The sequence below is a fragment of the Danio rerio genome, chromosome 23, assembly GCF_049306965.1.
Source record: "Danio rerio strain Tuebingen ecotype United States chromosome 23, GRCz12tu, whole genome shotgun sequence".
NCBI classification, from domain to species: domain Eukaryota; kingdom Metazoa; phylum Chordata; class Actinopteri; order Cypriniformes; family Danionidae; genus Danio; species Danio rerio.
This window is the reverse complement of record NC_133198.1, coordinates 43,606,437-43,628,669: the sequence shown is the minus strand read 5'-3', so window position 1 is coordinate 43,628,669 and position 22,233 is coordinate 43,606,437. Positions and strand designations below refer to the sequence as shown.

Here is a 22,233-nt window from a genome sequence, read left to right as displayed (position 1 = left end):
GACACCGGGGTTACACCCCTGCTCTTTCACGAGAAGTGCCATGGGATTTTTAATGACCACAGAGAGTCAGGACCTCGGTTTAACGTCTCATCCGAAAGACGGCGCCCACTGACAGTGTAGTGTCCCCTTCACTTTTACTGGGGCATTAGGACTCACACAGACCACAGGTTGAGCGCCCCCTGCTGGCCTCACTAACACCACTTCCAACAGCAACCTAGTGTTCCCTAGTGGTCTCCCATCCAGGTACTGACCAGGCTCAGCCCTGCTTAGCTTCAGTGAGTAACCGGTCTTGGGCTGCAGGGTGATATGGCTGTCTCATCCATGCATCTATGAATCTGTCTGTTGGTTTATCCATCCATCCATCCATCTAAGGGTCTGTCTGTCTATTCATCCTTCCATCCATCCATCCATCCATCCGTCTATGGGCCTGTCTGTCCATCCATCCGTCCATCCATCCATCCATCCATCCATCCATCCATCCATCCGTCTGGCTGTCTATTTATCCATCCATTCATCCATCCATCCATCCATCCATCCATGGGTCTGTCTGTCTGTCTGTCTGTCTGTCTGTCTGTCTATCCATCCATCCATCCATCCATCCATCTATGAATCTGTCTGTTGGTTTATCCATCCATCCATCCATCCATCCATCCATCCATCTAAGGGTCTGTCTGTCTATTCATCCTTCCATCCATCCGTCAGTCCATCTTTCTATTTATCTATCTATCTGTATCTCTGTGTCTGTCTTTCTGTCTACCTGTCCATCCATCCATCCATCCATCCATCCATCCATCCATCCATCCATCCTGCTGTCTATTTATCCATCCATCCATCCATCCATCCACCTATGGGCCTGTCTGTCCGTCCATCCATCCATTCATCCATCCATCCATCCATCCATCCATCCATCCATCCATCCATCCATCCATCCATCCATCCATCCATCCATCCATCCATCCTTCCATCCACCTATGGGCCTGTCTGTCGGTCCATCCATCCATCTATGGGTCTGTCTGTCTGTCTGTGTTCATCCATCCATCCATCCATCCATCCATCCATCCATCCTTCCATCCATCTATGGGTCTGTCTGGCTGTTTATCCATCCATCCATCCATCCATCCATGGGCCTGTCTGTCTGTCTGTCCATCCATCCATCTATCCATTCATCCATCCATCCATCCATCCATCTATGGGTCTGTCTGTCTGTCTGTGTTCATCCATCCATCCATCCATCCATCCATCCATAGGACTGTCTGTCTGTCTGTCTGTCTATCCATCCATCCATCCATCCATCTATGGGTCTGTCTGTCTGTTCATCCTTCCATCCATCTGTCTGTCCGTCCATCTATCTATTTATCTCTGTATCTGTCCGTCTCTCTGTCTATCTGTCCATCCATTCATCCATCCATCCATCCATCCATCCATCCATCCATCCATCCATCCATCCATCCATCCATCCATCCATCCATCCATCCATCAGTAGCCACCATATTAAAATGTATGCACTTATTTTCGAGTGTTTTTGTAAAGATTCATCAAGCATGCTTCTTTGATAACTCTCAAACTGACATATTATTCTAATCCCTCTGCATGGCTCCCATAATGACATTCTCAGACTGGAATATGGCTGTGTATGCGGAGGAGCCCTGCTTTTTCGCCAGATTTGCACTCGGCTTGTCCCGTTTATCAGCAGATTTATAGATGGTGTGGAAAAGCCCCCTCATTCCTATCCAGAAGTCTGGCCAATCGCTATAATACTTTCATCTCGTATTACTCCGCCACCGGGTCCAATGCCACAGATGCCCACCCGCTGCGTAGGCAACTACACTCACTTATTATTAGACCATTTATTATTGAGAAGGAGGAATATGCCAGTTGATTTGGCCACTGAATATTATTTTCCGCACACACTAACAGCTAGCAACCCGAATGGCATCTCGCTCGCTACATCAGTCTGTGCTTATATAGCCAGGTCAACATTCGATTTTTTTTTTCTTGAGCTCATTTGAGTGTCTCGGAAAGTTTCTTATTTGAAGAAAATACTATAGTGTTTATTAATCATATCATATTAAAGTGTATTATACTGCATATATTACATTCAATAATAGAGGCATAAGTACAGAAATATACACCATATTATACTTTACTATAGTATTTAAAGAATTTACTATAAGCTACTTTAGTGTTTTTTTTCACATGGGTGTAATACAAAAATAAGTACTACAGTATTTAATATTACAATATGATGTAGTATTCAGTAATACAGAGTCATAAGCAGGGCTTGAATTGACTTGAATCGGAGCAAGCTGAATTGGCGTGGATGAAAGTGAGGACCGTTTCGCCTAGGTTGCCTCTTTGGACGCACCAGCCCTGGTCATTGGAACTATAATATATATACTCTTTAACAGTGTTTCTCAACCACGTTTCTGGAGGACCACCAGCACTGCATGTTTTGGATGTCTCCTTTGTCTGTCACACCCTTTATAATTCATTTTACAATACTATTTACTATAAATTACTGTAGTGTTATAGTGTTTTTTCATATGGGTGTAGTAAAAATTAAAGTACTACATTATTTATTACGGTTCATCGATTCACTATAATGTGTAGCATTCAGTAATAAATAGTGCTATAATACACTTCCCAGCGGGCACAGGACGTCAACATGATGTCAGATTGACGCTTTACCCCAACATTGTGGGGATGTTGTATTTTGTTTTGAAATGAAAATTGGGTTGACATCAGGGGTCCGTTCTTCGTACCTCGCTTAAATGATCTAAGAGGATTTGGCAGATCCTGGATCTGTTCATCTCGATCACTGATCTCTGGCTAATTTGGTTCTTCAAACATATCGCGAATCAGATTAAAATGTCTGGATCAACTGATCTAAGATCGCTGCGTGTGTTGTGAAGGACAGATCTGTCGATTCTCGAAATCATAATCAGCACAGCAGCGTAATGACATCATCTGATTAATATTCAATTATCCATTTGAGCAAAATTACATCAAATTAGCAGTTAACGGTTGTTGTTAAATGTGACGTGCTATAACTTTCCACGTTTGTTGTGGGCTGCAGGCTTTACACTTTCATGTGTCAAGAGTATTCATCATGTATTTAAATGCATATCAATGTATTTAGTTCATTTAGAAAAGATTTTCTTTATTATAGTCGCCTAGGCCTACTCAAGTTTTTTTAATCACCGCAAGGAATAACTATAAATTAATTTCGTATCAAAAAAGCATTTTAATATCGGTAAAGGTATCAATCACCGGCATATTAGTGATCAAAACACGTGCATGACTGCATAAATTATTATCCTTTTTTTTTTAAAGTCGCATATTGTGCATGTACGCGTTTCTGTATCTAAAACGTTCATATCAGTAAGTTTTCTCTTTAAACCACCAGGTGGCAGTATTTTACTTTTATTTCGGAGTGCAGATTGCATAGGTTTAATTAATATATATTTTTAACCTATATATATATATATATATATATATATATATATATATATATATATATATATATATATATATATATATATATATATACACTATTTTCCTAAGTGTTTATAACTACTGTAAGAAAATTTTTGAATTCGGTACATACTTCTTTCAGTATTGTCTTTGCTTGAACTGACCCAATCTAAACCTGTTTATATGAAATGAACCTGCTCCTACACAGGTTTGAGCTACCAAAACTGTTACTCTGACATAAAGTCTCAGATGAGTTTTGAAGAACGAAACGATCCTGTATCATGTCAAATTGTCAACATCCAAATCCAGCTAATTGAGTAATCCACGTACGAAGAACGAACCTCAGAACCTGACGTCAGGCTGACGATGTCAATAATTCAATGTCCAATAGAAAAACAAATGCTTTTTTGATGCTAAATTAATTTTTACAGTTATTCCTTATGCTGATTAAAAAACTTGAGTAGGCCTAGGCTACTATAATAAAGAAAATCTTCTGTAAATGTAGAACTAAATACATTGATATGCATTGAAATACATGATAAATAATCTTTACATATGAAACTGTAAACCCTGCAGCTCACAACAAATGTGGAAAGTTATTGCGCGACGTATTTAACAAACCGTTTACTGCTAATTTTATTTCATTTTGCTCGCATGGATAATTGAATATTAATCAGATGATGTCATTACGCTGCTGTGCTGTCAGCCAATCGTTGCATTGCTGATTATGATTCCGAGGATCGATAGATCGGTCCTTAACAACACACGCAGCGATCTCAGATCAGTTTATCCAGATATTTTAATCTGATTCGCAAACTTGTTTGAAGAACCAAATTAGCCAGAGATCAGTTATTAAGATTAAAAGATCCAGGATCTGCCAAATCCTCTTAGATCATTGAAGTGAGGCCCCTAGCCTGGCTGTGACAAACAAAAATTTCTTTGTTGCTTTTACTTTTTCTAATAAGTTAATTGGGTTTCAACTACATTTCTTTAGTTATTTTAAGTTTAACATGATGTTTAACTTAATATTTTTAGTCAGTAAGATTGATGTAAGAGTTTAATTGTCTGAAACAATAAGTATTGTGAAAAGCGCTTCACAAATAAACTTAAATGTATGTTAAGATTACTCAAAAAGTTCATATGATTCAACAACAGCAAAAAATCGAAGGCAGTGAGAGTTTTTTCACAGTGTGGTTTTCCTTTTTGGACGGGATGTTTGAATGACAGCGAAGTGTTTTTGGAGCTTTAAACTGCAGATTGCATTATCGCCGCAGGCTGGAGCGTTTATGATTCTGTGAAACTCGACTCTCCCCTCCTTTTTTTCCAAACCTCTCACACTATCACACACAGACAAACAGCCATATATCCTCGTCTGGAATATTCTTCATTGGTCTGATGAGAATAAACCCAACATGATCCATAGAGAGTCAGAGGTCATTGTCTCACGCAGGGAGAAATCCAAACAACAGCTCTGTTAGAAAGAGGGGGAACCAGAGGACATGTGCTCCGGGCCCACAGAAAACCCAGCCAGCATCTGTAGATGTCCTGTTCGACTTCAATTATTTATTCATTTTCCGTCAGCTTAGTCCCTTATTTATCAGGAGCCGCCACAGTGGAATGAACCACAACAACTATTATAACTAGTAAATATAACTAGTAGTATAACTATCAACTATTATTACTAGTAAATGTTTTACCCAGCGGATGCCCTTCCAGCCTCAACCCAGTACTGGGAAACACCCATACACGCTCATTCACTCACACACTCATACCCTAAGGCCAATTTTGCTTACCCAATTCACCTATTGGGTAATGTGTTTGGACTGTTGGGGAAACTGGAGCACTCTGAGGAAACCCAATGCCAACATGGGGAGAACATGCAAACTCCACACAGAAATGACAACTGGCCCAGCCAGGACTTAAACCAGCAATCTTCTTGCTGTGAGGCAACAGTGCTACTTACTGAGCCACCGGATAGCAGTTCAAACACATGCGCTATAGGTGAATTAAATAAATTATATTGGCCGTAGTGTATGTGTGTAAGCAGCCCCTTTCACACAATAATACCGGTAAATAAAAAATTTCCAGAATTACTTTATTGGTATATTCAAAAAAGCTCTGTTCACACAGACGAGGACATTACAATTTTTTTCCGGAAAAGACTATTCACACATAATACATATGTTGGAATAGTTGGCGGTTCATTCTGCCGCGGCTACCACTAATAAATATGGGACTAAGCTGAAGGGAAATTAATGAATGAATACAAATTAAAAATTTTGCATCAACAACTTGAAAGCATGGATCCATCCTGCTTTGTATCAACGGTTCAGGCTTGTGGTGGTGGTGTAATGGTGTAGGGATATTTTCTTGGCACACTTTGGGCCTATTAGTACCAATTGAGCATTGTGTCAATGCCACAGCCTACCTGAGTATTGTTGCTGACCATGTCCATCCCTTTATGACCACAGTGTACCATCTTCTGATAGCTACTTTCATGTGATAAAGCGTGAATCATCTCAGACTGGTTTCTTGATCATGACAATGAGTTCACTGTACTCAAATGGCCTCCACAATCACCAGATCTCAATCCAATAGAGCACCTTTGGGATGTGGTGGAATGAGAGATTTGCATCATGGATGTGCAGCTGACAAATCTGCAGCAACTGTGTGATGCTATCATGTCAATATGGACCAAAATCTCTGAGGGATATCTCCAGTACCTTGTTGAATCTATGCCACAAAGGATTAAGGCAATTCTGAAGACAAAAGAGGGTTCAACTCGGTACTAGTAAGGTGTACCTAATAAAGTGGCCAGTGAGTGTACATATTCATGCGAGAACATCATAAACTCATTTTTGGTCAAAGACTAAGTTACTGCCTTTTGCCTTTGCACTGCAGTTTGTTAATATGCAAAACAGGACAGTCAAGTAAACGTGTTGTAATACAATATGTACTTTTGGAAAGGAACACAATACAAGTACACAATACCTTTCTTGCATTTTTGTGTAATACTGTTTAGATATCATTGAAGTGCCCCTATCACACGTTTTTAAGTATTAACTTTTATATGTAGTAATTGTGAATGCACAATGTCTGCAAAATTTTAAAGATCATCATAAAAGTGCACGATAAGCTGTTGTCTCTTAATTGTGAACTGCTAAAAGGAGTTGTCAGGAATTCCAGTTTCATTTCCGAAACCAGTCTTTTGCAGATCGATAACACATCCTATCCTCTTCATTGGCTTTTCATTTTCATAAAAATTTTTTACCTGTAATGCCCGTTTTCACAAAATGTGAAACATGTCTCTGATGTACCTAGAGTGTGTATGACGTTTCACCTAAAAATACCTCACAAATAATGTTTTATACATTTTTAAAACTGGCTTTGATGCAAATTGTCGCTTTAAATTCAAATGAGATTACGCTCTTTTCAAAATTGGGCGGAGCTACAAATGCATATGCATATGCATCAGCTTAGTGGCAGATTCAAAAACAAGACCAACATCTTATGCTAATAAGGGAGAGATGTCACTATTGAGTGGGGCTTTCCTCCTCTGATGACACAAACAATGGGAGAATGTCAATCAAAGTGTTTCTGCAGACTGTTTTTTTCAAGTGTGATTGCAAAAAAATTAATGAAGAGTTCAGATGCAAACGCCGCTAAATGCCACTTCCGCCAAAAATGAGATAATGACATTGAGTGAATACTTCAGACACTTAGTACACCATCAGAAATAACAGTTTGTTGGCAAAAGCCACTAAACGCCACCTGCCTTTGACAGCAAAAGCCCCTATATCCTGAACACCGCTAGCAGAATCAGAAGCGCTAATCGAATCATATGTGTTCAATGTAGCAGGGCAGTGATATGCTGGCTTTGTAAACCTGTAACTATTGACTTCCATAGTAGGACAAAACAAAAACCATGGAAGTCAGTGGTTACAGGTTTCAACATTTTTCAAAATATCCTCTTTTGTGTTTAACAGAAGAAGGAAGTTTAAAACGGTTTGAAACTAGTAAAGGGTGAGTATATGATTGCAGAATTTCCATTTTTGGGTGAACTATCCCTTTAAGACCCAATATACCTCAATGAAAATCAAAGAACAAACTTAAATGAATTTGTTTGACAACATTGTTAAAGATTAATGTCAGTTTGTACACCTCAGTTTTTATTCTGACTAGTTTTTACAACTTTTAAAGGGATACAGTTCACCCAACAATGAATATTCCCTCACAATTTACTCGCCCTCATGTATTGCCAAACCTAAATGCAGGGGCGGTCTGGGACAAAAATTCAGCCCTGGCACTGTAGCCACATCAGCCCACATTGCCACACCGACATAGCCCCACCCACAGACACGCACATTCACTATTTATTTTGGTGTACAGATGGTGAAATAATATGACATTCTTGCCAGATTTTGATTACGTTAAAAATTGTTAACATTACATAATTGGTTTGATTACGGTAACCTCGGATTGGGTCGGCCCATCTTGAAATCAGGCGGCTGTCGCATATTGGTCCAAATGCTTAACATTTATTATTATTACTATTATTATTATTATTATTATCATCATCATCATCATAATATCACATCTAGCAAGAGATAAAAGTTGCCTCCATGTAAAAACAATACATTAAAACATTTAAAAATTGGTCCGGCCCTTCTGGCATTTGCCAGAATTGCCAGATGGCCAGTCCGCCCCTGCCTAAATGAGTTTCTTTATTCTGTTGAACACAAAAGACGATATTTTGAAGAATGCTGAAAACCTGTAACCGTTGACCTCCATAGTAGGACAAAACAAATACCATGGAAGTCAGTGGAAACAGGGTTCAACATTTTTCAAAATATCTTCTTTTGTGTTGGAATTTGATGGAATTTTCATTTTGGGGTAAATTATCCCTTTAGGGCCCAATACTGTAAACAAAAATGAACGAATTCACAAGATGTATTTTCGAACAAAATCCATGCGGCAGAAATGAAGTTCATTTTGAGTTTCAACAGTTCAAAACATCTCTCCAAAGCAAACTTAACACCTTTGAGCTGCCATTGGTTTGTGTCACTTACGCCATTGGTGGATGTGTTCTGAAACTCTTCTTTAACGTGTGATTCGTTCGTATCTCATATGTCACACAGGAAATACATCCAAAGCAACACTAAAACTAAAGTATACTAGTGTTTACCACAATTTATTAGTTCACTATAGTTATTAGATTGTGCAGTAGCATGTATCAGCAACGTGTTGTAAATAATACATTTTGCTAAAACTTAATTCAAAAACACTAGTATGTAATATACTGCCGAGAGAGTTGTCGGAAGCAAATGGTGATCAGTTGAAATTGCAAAAGTTGTGACCAGGTTGAATGTTTAGCTTCTGTTCTTAAAGCCAAATGTTGATTGCATTAATTCAGTACTTGATTTGTGGTTACCATGATTTGACAGCAATCACAAATATCCATAATTTTTGGGTTATTTATTTGTAGTATTTTAAAAATAAATTAAATATTATTATTATTTAATAAAATTATTATTATTTATTTTGCATAAAACAGTACGGATGTCACAATGGCACAGTGGGTAGCACGATTGCTTCACAGCAAGGAGGTCGCTGTTTTGAGACCCAGCTGTGTGGAGTTTGCATGTTTTCCCTGTGTTGGCTTGGGTTTTCCGGTTTTCCCCATAGTTCAAAGACATGCGCTCTAGGTGAATTGAATACACTAAATTGGCCGTAGTGTTAAAGAGTGTGTCTGGGTGTTTTCCAGCGTTGGGTTGCAGCTTTAAGGGCATCCGGTGCATAAAACATATGCTTGATAAGCTGGTGGTTCATTCTGCTGTGGTGACCCCTGATTAGTAAAGGGACTAAGCAAATGAAAAAGAAAATGAATGGATGAATGAATGAACGTTACATATATGAACTTTTCTCTGCTGAAAAATCCAGCTTAAACCAGCCTAAGCTGGTTGGCTGGTTTTAGCTGGTCAACCAGGCTGGTTTTAGAGAGGTTTTGGCCATTTCCAGGATGGTTTCCAGCCATTTCCAGCCTGGTCTTAGCTGGTCAGGCTGGGAGATGATCAGCTAAAACCAGCTTGACCAGCCTAGCCAAGCTGGGAGTCCAGTCAAAACCAGTTATATCCAGCTTAAACCAGGCTGGTCAAGCTGGTTTTAGCTGGATTTGGCTGGTCATTTTCCAGCCTGACCAGCTAAGACAAGGCTGAAAATGGCTGGAAACCAGCCTGGAAGTGGCCAAAACCCCTCTAAAACCAGCCTGGTCGACCAGCTAAAACCAGCCAACCAGCCTAGGCTGGTTTAAGCTGGATTTTTCAGCAGGGTTGTCAAATGCCAATAGAACAATCCTCAAACTATACACACTATAGCTAAATTAATGCTATATATAATGGCAAACTCGAAAATATTTGTAACAATACATTATTAGTAGTATTATTATAGGAAAAATACACATTACGAAAATGTATTAAGTCAGTTAATGTTCTTAATGTCCATACGTTTTTAATGTTCACAGGGCCAAAAAGTCATGAATGAAGAACCCCTATATATTTCTTCCATTTCTGCACTGTGATTCTCCAGAAGAATGAACAAAGTAAGAACTTCATTGTACTTGTACACATGAAAATAAAGCTCTTGAACTTGTTATTGGACAATCTGAACCCAGTGACACAAGCGTGACATCTGGATGAAACCCTGGAGAAAGTTCCAGGCCGTGAGTGCAGAGAAACTTGTCCTGTAAACCCATCAATCAAGCATCTCTGATTCGGCATGCGCTATCTTCGCCAGCACAATTCAACAATATGCATTTGGGCCTTGTAACCTCTACAGATGGCTTTGATAGAGATCAATTTATCGTCTTTTAGCATTGCTAAGCAGCTGAAGGATTTTCCAAGGCTCGTTCAGGATGCAGTGTGTCATTTCTGTCGCAAGGAGGCGCTCCAGATTGAGCAACAACCAATAGCAACAACACAGTGGGAATGTTGGTTTCAATTCTCTCAAAATAGAAGTGCTAGTTCATCGTTTTTTTCTTGGGAAGGAATCGCTTAGCGTAAGGAACTGCATACAAATGGTACAAATCAGTAAGTAAAAACAGACCGTCAGATTAGTTAACATGACATGATTAGCTGGAGGCTAGGGCTAGAGCCTAGCCTTTGTTTTGTCTCAAGTCATAAAAAAGTGAAATGAAGATTTTTTTATTTATTTTTTTGTCACATAAAAATACTATAGTAAATACTGTAGTGTGCAAAAGTACTTAAACTGTTGTGGTATTTTACAGTTGCTATGGTAACACATCTAGCTAACAGTAATATAAACAAATGACAGAATACAGGTATATCAATGTGGTATGACATATCTGTATTGTGTTATTTGTTTATATTACTTTAGTTGTAGTGTTACCATAGCAACTGTAAAATACCACAACAGTTTAAGTACTTTTATACACTACAGTAATATAAACAAATGACACAATACAGGTATATCATACCGCATTACACACTGTAAAACTTAAAGTGGACTACAGTATTTATTACAGTTTATTTGCTCAATATAGCTAGAGTAATACTGGTGTCGAATTTATTAACAAAGAGATTTAAATAGGCTACTATAATACCCTGCTGAAAAAAAACAGCTTAAACCAGCAAATGCAGGTTGGCTGGTTTTAGCTGGTTTTAGAGGGGTTTTGGCCATTTCCAGGCTGGTTTTCAGCTATTTCCAGCCTAGTCTTAGCTGGTCAGGCTGGGAGATGACCAGCTAAAACCAGCCTAACCAGGTAAGGAGCCCAGCCAAAACCAGCTGTGTCCAGCTTAAACCAGGCTGGTCAAGTTGGTGTTAGTTGGTCTTAGCTGGTCATTTTCCAGCCTGACCAGCTAAGACCAGGCTGAAAATACCTGGAAACAAGCCTGGAAATGGCCAAAACCCCTCTAAAACCAGGCTGGTCAACCAGCTCAAACTATCCAACCAGCTTAGGCTGGTTTAAGCTGGATTTTTCAGCAGGGTAATTACTAATACACTTTACAATTGTAAAGTTCAAAAGCACTACTATTATCTAAATTTATAAGTTATGTTTTTTTTTTCATATGGGGTGCATTACTGTTGAGCATTGCATATTACATTTGGCTATATATAGGCTATACTTTTAAACTGTTCATTGTCGTAATGATAACAGATTAAAATTTTGTATAACAATTTTTTGAAAATCAATGCTTTACGCATTTATCTTTGTTAGTTTATGTCAAACTAACTAAAGAAGTTAATGTCAGAAAAAAGAAACTTGCACTCTTAAAAATAAATGTTCCTAAATAGCAAAAGTGATGTCATCAGGAGCTTTTAAAATCATTAAACCTATTTTCACAAAAGATTATGGAGATATTAAAAAGTTCTTCACGCTATGAAAGAAAAGATACACTCGCTGCCCACTCATATCTTACTAGTACCCGATTGGACCCACTTTTGCCTTCAGAACTGCCTTAATCCTTCGTGGCATAGATTCAACAATAAACTGGAAATATTACTCAGAGATTTTGCTCCATATTGACATGATAGCATCACGCAGTTGCTGCAGATTTGTCAATTGCACGTCCATGATGTGATTCTCCCGTTTCACCACATCCCAAAGGTGCTCTATTGGATTGAGATCTGGTGACAGTGGAGGCCATTTGAGTACAGTGTAATATGTTCTAGAAACCAGTCTGAGATGATTCACGCTGTATGACATGGCTCGTTATCCTGCTGGAAGTAGCCATCAGAAGATAGGTACACTGTGGTCATAAAGGGATGGACATGGTCAGCAGGTTAGTACTCGATTGGTACTAATAGGCCCAACGTGTGCCAAGAAAATATCCTGCACACATTACACTACCACCCCCAGCCTGAACCGTTGATACAAGGCAGGATGGATCCATGCTTTCATGTTGTTAATGCCAAATTCTGACCCTACCATCCGCATGTTGCAGCAGAAATTGAGACTAATCAGACCAGGCAACGCTTTTCCAGTCTTCTATTGTCCAGTTTTAGTGAGCCTGTGTAAATTGTAGCCTCAGTTTCCTGTTCTTAGCTGACAGAAGTGCTGCTGTAGCCCATCTGCCTCAAGGTTGGACGTGTTGTGCGCTCAGAGATGCTCTTCTGCATACCTTGGGCATTTACGTCCACAGAACTGCCGCTCACTGCATATTTTCTCTTTTTCGGACCATTCTCTGTAAACCCTAAAGATGGTTGTGCGTGAAAATCCCAGTAGATCAGCAGATTCTGAAATACTCAGATCAGCTTGTCTGGCCTCAACAATCATGCCACGTTCAAAGTCACTTAAATCCTCTTTATTCCCCATTCTGATGCTCGGTTTGAACTGCAGAAGATCACCTTGACCATGTCTACATGACTAAATGCATTGAGTTGCTGCCATGTGACTGGCTGATTAGAAATTTGCGTTAACGAGCAGTTGCACAGGTGTACCTAATAAAGTGGCCAGTGAGTGTAGATTGCTGAAGAATATTTCTCTAAAATGTTCTTTTATGCATGGCATACTGTGAAAACCTTAGTTTCAGTAGTGTATTGTAAAGTTCCATATACAAATACTATAGTAATAGTTATACTATAGTATATACTATAAAAAGTTCTACTTTGTTTTTGAATAATTCTATAGGTATAAATGTATTACCCATTATTATAGTTCAACACACCACTTGCATGCAGTAGTATTAATTACTAACTGTTGTAAATAATATACAGTATAATACACTTTACTGCATGGTTCAAAAGCAGTATTTACTATAAATAACTAGAGTGTTACCAACTGTTACCAACATTTTTTTTCTCTATAATTTTTCAAACCACTATCCTCGTTTTAATAAAAATGCAGGGCACACTGACCCAACAATCTTAATCTCAACAATAAGGGAGGGCGCACTCTCTCTCTCTCTCTCTCTCACCCGGGCGTATGTGTTACAGTACAATACTCATAAACCCAAGGGCTGTAACTACCCTAGACTGTTGAGCACATGGCTATTAAGCATTTAATTAGATTAGGGGAGATGGGTTAATATCCCTCTCATGGAGCGCTAAATATAGTATATTCAAAGTGCCGCTTAACGAGAGGATAACGTTAGCCCTGCCCAGACCCTTACGGTAACACGCCCTCAGACCCAATTTCTCATCCAGTCAGACCTGGAGGCCAAGCTACTGTAAGCTAGCGCACGTACACCAGAGAAGCTACTATTAGATAAGTAAGCATCCATTGCTGCGTAGGTCTGCTTATTTAGGGCTGCGTGATATTGGAAAAAAAATGATATTGCAATATTTAGTTTTGTTTGATATGAATATATTTGCACAAGATGACTCTATTAGAAAAGAATTTACCATTTTGCATTGATTTGGATGATTTTTTTTTTAATCAAAATGTACAAAATTATTTAAAAATATACAAAATAAAGTAAATTAAAGGAGATCTATAATGCAAAAATCACTTTTATTAGAGGTTTAAACATAGTTGTGTGGCAACAGTACATTCATTTTGGCAGTCTCTATCGGTAAAACTGAATTAAGTCTATTTTTTATAATCACACTTGATAAAAACTGTCTGCAGAAACACTTTGATTGACATTTTCCCTTTGTACGTGTCATCAGTGTCATCCCCTCTCCCTCATTATCATAGACAGCCCTAAGGGTGCTTTCACACCTAGACTTTTGTTTCGGGACCTGTCTCGTTTGGCCAGTTAGCGCGGTTCGTTTGGCATATGTGAATCCACCAATCGCTCTCGAATCCGCATCAAAACAATCGCTCCGAGATCGCTTGAATGAGGTGGTCTTGGCTAGATTGAAACAAACTCTGGAGCGAATCGATTGTAGTGAGAAAGCAATACAATCTGAGCCTGGTTATATTTCAGTGTTTTATGGATATGTAATAGGCATACGGCTAAATGAAGAGAGAATTATGAGTAGGGCGGGAGGTCATTTAACAGACATCCCGAGTCTCCCGCAAATGCACAAAGACTCCCGGATGCCGCAAACGAGTGATAATCTTCCAGTAATCACAGGTCTCCCTCCTGGTCCTCAAATACGTTGCGCACTTTTCTCACCCCTCCCCACCCAATCCCTCTTCACTCTTCAGACACATTGCGCACACCTTGTCAAACACCACCAAACCACCACTTCCCCTGACAGCTGAGCGAACTGCAAAATAAACCCTGACACTCTGACCAATGTGAGGAGTTTACTCACACATGACTTGTTTTAGCTCTTTTGGTCCGTTTAGAAACTTTGCCGTGTGAAAGCGAACCGCACCAAGAATAAAGAGCAACAATGTAACAATTTTAATCGGAACAACTGAATCGATTCACAGGTGTGAAAGCACCCTAAGTGAGCATGTTAGCAACTAATACTTATCGATACTTATAAATAACAGAGATAACTTTAGTCCTGTTTTGAAATTTAAAGCGACAGTCACCAAAATGGCACAATTTGGATCAAAGCCCAAAAGGGTCAGTTTCAAAGAGTTATGAATGCAGTTTTTTATGGTATTTTGTGCTGAAACATCACATACACTCATTAGGGATATCAGAGACTTATTTGACATCTTATAGAAGAACCCCCCTTTAGGTCCCTTTTAAAATACAGATAAAAGAAAATTAAACAGCATTTCATGGTTTTCTAAGTAAATTTTCCAACCCAAGCTCATTCTAAAAACGTACCCCCACGGAAGTTTCTGGAGACCGCGATTTACATGGCCGTAGGTACGTATGGCCGCATTTCGTTTTATCCAGCGAACGCTACCGGGCGGTGTGATGCCGCTCCTCTTCACGCTCGCCGGCTGATGGCTTACCTCCGTGTGGAGGGCTTTCCCGATGAAACTAGTTTGTCCGGTTAGCTGATCGTGTTATGTCGGCGGAGCGGAGGCCCGGAGGAGCCGGCCGCGGTGACGACCGGGTTCGAGTCTGGGGAAGAGTGGTTCCAGAAATCAGGTAGAACAAAAAACAGAATCCAAAAAATAAAGCGAACAAGTTCGCAACAGGGTGAGAATGCGGTGAAATCTGAGAACGCAGTCAGCATTGGCTTTTCTTTTTCTGGCAGGCTTTTGTAAATCATCGCTCAGGTTTAGGAAAGAAGGAGTAGGAGGGTGGCTAGGTTGGCCGGCCAGTTAATCGTTCAGTCATTCGATCAGTCGGACAGACGGTTGCTCAACAGCGGCCTCCGGCGGCTTTTTATGCGAGAATAGCGCGGGCGCGAATAGCACTGGCGCGAACAGAAGGCACTCGCGAGAGCCGTTCGAGGCACGAAAAAGCGCGCACATCAGCCACTCGCTGATTAGCGAAAACAAAAACTGCACAAATGCGTACCTCCTGGGACGTATTTCGCAGTTCCCAGAACGTCCGCGGGGCTACGTTTCCAGAATAAGCCTGGGTTGAAATTTTCACAAACTAATTTCGAGAGGAGCACGTGATATGATCATCACAAATGTAGCGGCATGGCAATAAAGCTCAACTTGACTTGACTTGACTTAAAACGATATATATTGTGCAGCCCTAACTTGAATGCAGAAACTATGATCAAATTCATGATTTTATGTTTGTGCAAGTTTTCAACCTCATGAGTCATGACCTTCTGATTGGTTGCACCATAGTCGACTATTTAAGTTGCAGGAACTCAACAGTGGGCAACATTTGTTTGACAATTGACTCATCCTCAAGATTTTTGAGCAAGAAGCATGTTTGTGTAAGAGTGCAGAAATAAATGCAGGGATCATATTTATATATTGTCTGAACAAGGTCATACCATGTCAAAAGAATCAGCATCATTTTTCTTCCAGAGTCGTTTTAAATTGAAGCTGTAAATTGATTAAGTTTAATTGGAGCATACAGTAGAATTCAACAACAAAAACAACAACAAATCCAAATAATTGTATAAAACTGCAACGTTTGTTTAAATTTTGCAACGCCATGATTATCAGCGAACCAACTAAGGCTGGTTATTCTGTATTTTTCTCTTAAGTAGGGATCCTGAAAGAAGTATGGACAGATGGAGGACCTGAAGATATCGGTGCAAATCAAAAGGTAGAAAATACACTTTTACAAGAAAGCGTGTCATAACCACAATCTCCGATGATCTACAGAAATCTCCAGATTATAAGCCTGTCTTTGAGTCTATATACTAGTAATGTAAATGTTTGTAAACATATTTAATCAATTGTTATATTCATTACTATAGTAATGTTATATAATAATGTGCAAATGTTTAGATGATTTATTTGCTGCACAGTTTGTAAAGTATTTTTTAGGGTTGCTCTGATCGATTGGCTGGAGATCGGTATCGCCTTAAAATCACTTTTCATGACTTGATTGGTACTCGATAATCTGGCCAATCTCATAAACCGATCGCAAGTGTTTGTTTATGACTGTATTTTATGAGTGTACTTGCGTGTATTAAGGCCTTAGAAACTATATATATACTAAATACAAAAACTATATAATAAATAGAGAAACTATGTATTTACTAAGCTTAAGTTTTTTTGCAGTTACTTTATCTTAAAAGCGATAAAAATAACTTATTATTTAACATAAAAGTGAAATTTCTGAACCAAGACATAGGAGTCTGAGAAAAGTGGTAATATTTTGTGGAAAACTTTTGATGGAACTTTTTTTTTTTGCATCTGAACTCTTCATAAATGTCTTAAGAAAGATATGTTTGTGAACTCAACAAGTGGCTAATTGGATTGCTTTTTACACTGAAAAACAAATTATTCATTGGATTTACAATTTTTTTTTATCGGGCTGAATTAAAAAATAATAATAATAAATTTAATGAAGTTCAACTCAATTTGTTTGTTTAAATTTAGCCCATGTAAATTGTTTGCAACCACTTACCCTAAAATAAATGAGTAAATCCAATGAATCTTTTTTAAGTCTGTACTTTAAATAAAAAGATACTATTTTTATTCCGTGTCTTACTTGTTTTTTTACTATGCTACGATACTCTCAAAACCATCAGATTGTCATTTTTTAATTTGCATTCTTATTTATTTTTATAATATTCTTTACAAAATTCTGTGCAGAAATAACAACCAAATCTGCCTGACTCTGCTAATCAGAAAGCACGATGGGGAGAAAGTAAATGACGGTGAGTTGTGGACAGCTGGAGCGATTTCATGTCTACGCCAACATGACGCAGGCTGCAATAAATCTGCTTGCACTGTACGCTGCTTAGCCAACAGTTACAGGTCTGCTGAGAGAAGTAAAGTTGCCAAAGTACATTAAACACATAAGATTACGCATAGAAATCATTAAACAGGTAGATCGGTGCATCCTTTAGCCAACAGACTGACCATCTGCTACTGTAAAGAGACTTAAAGGGATAGTTCACCCAAAAATGAACCTCATTACCTCACCATTTATTCACCCTCAAGTTTCTTTTTTCTGTTGAACACAAAAGAAGATATTTAGAAAAATGTACAATTATTCATTCAATTTAAAAGAAGATCTTTTTTTGCTTTGACTCAGATTAGTTTGATTTACTTAAATCTCTTAGTATTTCAACTTAAAACATTTTTACCATTGAAATCACTGTCAATTTTTAAAGTGTAGAAGGTTTTATCAATTAGCAATAGCACAGACAACCAATACATGTTTTATTTAAGGATTTTACTTTGAATTTATCAATTACACACAATGTATTTACAATAAAATTGTCTTTACAAAGTTATAAAGTAATTTTCCTCACAAAATACTTTCCCAGTACTAGGTTGTGCCTGGATGAGCATCCGCTGTGTAAAACATATGCCGGAGTAGTTGGCAGTTCATTTTGCTGTGGAGTTCCCTGATAATCATGGACTAAGCTGTAGGTCTTCTAGTGTTCTTTTTTATTTCACTAAACCCCTTTTTAAACATGCACTTACATTTTAGGGTTTGTAATAGAAATGGGGGCTCGTCCGGGATCAAAATAACTTGTAATAATTGTTATTGTTGTTTCCTGAGAGTTACTACTTTGTTGTGGTGATCAGATTTTCAATCACCACAAGTCAACTTACAGACTAGTAGAAACAGTGAAAACTAGTCATGTTAAGTTAAATTAAAAAATTCAGAAAGCTCTCGGGTAACGGTTTTAACCGGTTATATCCTCAATCTGTCGATTCAGCATTAATGACTCAAGAGGAACTGCAAGTTGTGTCCCATTCTAATAGGACTCCTAATTCTTACTGTAGTGGTTCCAAATGGTAAGAAACTGATTGTAATTTATGATTAATTGAGCTTAAAAAATGGAGAATTGGGTTTTTTTCTCTATTGTTCTTTTTACTAAGCTAAACTCTGTAAACCAGAACCTTAAATTCTGGGGTTTGTAATAGAAATGGGGGCTCGTCCAGGATCAAAATAACCTTTAATAGAGTTACTACTTTGTTGTGGTGAACAGGTTTTGTTTGCCTGACGCTTCAGGTCTCACCTCAAATTATGTTTCTAGTTAAGTCAACTTACAGACTAGTAAAAACTGTGAAAACTTATGTTAAGTTTAATTAACAAATTCAGGAACGTCTTGGGTTATGGTTTTAACCCGTTATGTCCCCAATCTGTTGTTTCCACATAAATGACTGAAAGGGAACTTCACAAGTTGTTTCAACTTACAAAATAATGTTACAAAAATAAAGTATGAAATGATTTCATATATTTGGAAAACTGAATCACTATGGAAGTCAGCTACTGAAGCAACATTTTTCATAATATCCTCTTTTGCGTTCAATAGAAAAGAGAAACTCTGGTTTTGAACAAGGGAAGTGTGAGACAATGAAGACAGAATTTACATTTTTGGGTGAACTACCCCTTAAAACAGTTTAGATCAAGAATGTCCAAACTCGGTCCTGGAGGGACAGTTACCAGCTAAGTTTAGCTCCAACTTGCTTCAACACACCTACCAGGAAGTTTCTAGTACAGGGGTGTCCAAACTCAGTCCTGGAGGGCCGGTGTCTGGTATATTTTAGTTACAACACCAATTAAACACACCTAAACCAGATAATCAAGCTCTTTTTAAGTATACTAGTAAGCTCCATGCAGGTGTGTTGAAGGAAGTTGGGAGCTAAACTATGCTGGACACCGGCCCTCCAGGACCGAGTTTGGACACCCCTGTTCTAGTATATCTAGTAAGAGCTTGATTAGCTAGTTCAGGTGTGTTTGATTAGGGTTGGAGCTAAACTCTCCAGGATACTGGCCCTCCAGGACCGAGTTTGGACACCCCTGATTTAGATTCCAACAACAAATGCTTGTTATTTAGATTTAGTTGAGGTTTGTTAAGTCTGGCTTTTAACGGGCAAAAATGTTCAAGTAATACAACAATTGCGTGTCCTTTTTAACAGGGAATAAATGGACCTTGTCATCGTGGCCTTGTTATTATCATTCTCTATATTGGTTTTGTTAAAACCACACAAAAGGAAGAAATAACCTATAGTAGAACAACAAATCTGGGTCATGTAGTGCTGTTTATTTTTATTTTTTGGCTAACAAACCTCACTGAGGCAGTGTCCTTTTTAAAATCATTTAATGACTCAATCATGTTTGCAAACACATGATGCATCGCAATATTGACAGTCGTGAACTCCGAATGTCAAGTCTGACTTTACACACAAATTTAATTTAGAAGTTAAAACACACAATCACTGAGACATTCATACTTCTGTGGCCACCCAACCGTAATGACTCAATATGAAAATGTACACCAACACTTGTTGACAATTTGCTGCACTAATGCTAGGTCGGGGCTTTTCTTTCGACTCATTAAACACAACATTACTCTTCACAGCATTAGAATAAGGTCCTAAACGAGACCTCTGCACAAACATCACAATGTACAAAAATAGAAGAATCAGTAGAAAAATAAGAGATATGATTTTATATATATATATATATATATATATATATATATATATATATATATATATATATATATATATATATATACATATATATATATATATATATGAGTGAGCATATGGAAAGAAAACGTCCATTTTTGTATGATCAGTTGGGGTGTATTTAGCCATTTAGTAAATCTCTGGCCTTGTCCCAGCTTGCAGTCAGACTTGGGACAGCCATTGTGTGCATGTGATCATTGGGTGTCCCGTTTTTGTAATTTGAACCCAGCAGACTTCTAATAGACATCTAAATGAGGCTAAACAAGGCAAAACTTGGGCTTTCAGTGAAAATGTAGCAAACGTCTAAGAATAGCCCTAAACTAGACTAGTCGTCAAATAGACAGATTAGACAGACTTTGTATGTGTAGTCATTCTTTTCTGTTTATTTTGATGACTAGTCTAGCTTTGGCCTTTTCTTAGACATCTTTTTAGCCTTGTTTTAGCCAAGATGACTATGTTTAGATGTCTATTAGACATCTATTAAAACAATAAAAGCTTACTAGGAAGAGTGCACATAATTTTTATTGAACAGATTGCCCAACACAATCTCACGGCAATTCGTAACTTTTTGATTTAGTGGCTACTTCGTATAAATTCATACATCATCTCATTCGTACAATTTAATACGATTTGCTTATCCTCCAATGACAATTTTGTTTAGGGGTGGGGTTTGATGCCACACCTCTTTTTTAAAATCGTAGATTTTCGGACGACTAAACTCGTACAAATTAATACGAATTAGCCAGTAAACTAACAAAACTTAAAACAGTTACGCTACCTCGTGAGATCAGGCTGGATTTTCCCCAAATGGAATACTAACAGGCAGTCTATGCCACACTACACAATGTGTAGATGCAAAGAAAGAACTGGCTTTCGGAAAGCACTTGGAACAAGGCTTAAAGAGATAGTTCACGCTAAAAAAACGACACAAAATATTCTTCTTCTAAAGATATTTCGAAGTAAGCTTGAAACTGTTAACCGTGGACTTTGATACAAAGCAAAACCTCCAGTATTAAATGCAGTGTTTATATAGTCTTACTTTGAGTGTTAAAACAAGATTACACCAACACTGCCATCACATATTATGTAACACTGACAGTGTTTATTTAACACTGGAGGATTTGCTGTGTAGTGTTTGTTTTTCCCACTAAGGATGTCAGTGGTTATCAATGTTTAGCTTTCTCCAAAAAATCTCAGAAGAAAAAAACTCATAAACGTTTATAGCCATTTGAGGGTGAATATTTGTGAGTAAATAAACATTTTGAGTGAACTATCCCTTTAGGAAATGCCAGAGCTCTAAATCCAGACTTGCAATGTTATTTAAGTATGGACTGTATGTAGATGCTCTTACGTCAAGTACGTAAGTGTTGGTTCACAATCTTGAGGAATCTCACAAATATCTTTGGTATATGTTCTTCTTCGTCTCTTTCTCTTGTATATGCTTTTCCGCTTTGCAATGCTGCATCTCTTCTGGTCTTAATCCCCCAGGTTATGCAGGTCAGATGTGTCAAAGGTATAATCTCTGGATTTGGTGGCTGTGTGATAATTAGGCCCGAAGAAAGACGCCAGGTAACCTGGATATAACAACAACAATTTGCTCTTAAACAACTTTCGTTAATTCTCTTCCTGTTCAGCCTTGACCTGTTTTACCTCTGTGCCTTAGATGTAATGGCATTGCCCCGGACGATTTAATCTGAGCTAAGCCAACGCTGAGCCAACAGTACATTAAGGTCAGTTCAAATGAGACAAGAAGCTGTGAAAAATCTCCCATCTCGTACTCTAATATACGAATGCCTTGTCCGTGTCGCTTTCTAGTAGACACCACAATTCTCACTGTAGTGGTACCAAATTGACAAGTTAACAGATGGTAG

At 38.2% G+C, this 22,233-nt stretch overlaps 1 protein-coding gene across 23 annotated transcripts in view; it reads left to right on the top strand.

Moving 5' to 3' along the window:
• tgm1l3 (transglutaminase 1 like 3) overlaps positions 1-22,233 on the top strand; it is a 189,251-nt gene that overhangs the window by 99,093 nt on the left and 67,925 nt on the right. For 5 of the 23 annotated variants that reach the window (XM_073939370.1, XM_073939365.1, XM_073939367.1 and 2 more), the window contains 4 exons: positions 16,462-16,523; positions 17,522-17,586; positions 21,851-21,931; positions 22,026-22,092. The gene's annotated coding sequence lies outside the window, so the exon portion shown is untranslated. Of the gene's footprint in view, positions 1-9,994; positions 10,560-16,461; positions 16,524-17,521; positions 17,587-21,850; positions 21,932-22,025; positions 22,093-22,233 lie in introns of those variants that run through there. The other 18 variants (XM_073939368.1, XM_073939366.1, XM_073939374.1 and 15 more) reach the window with 16 other exon arrangements.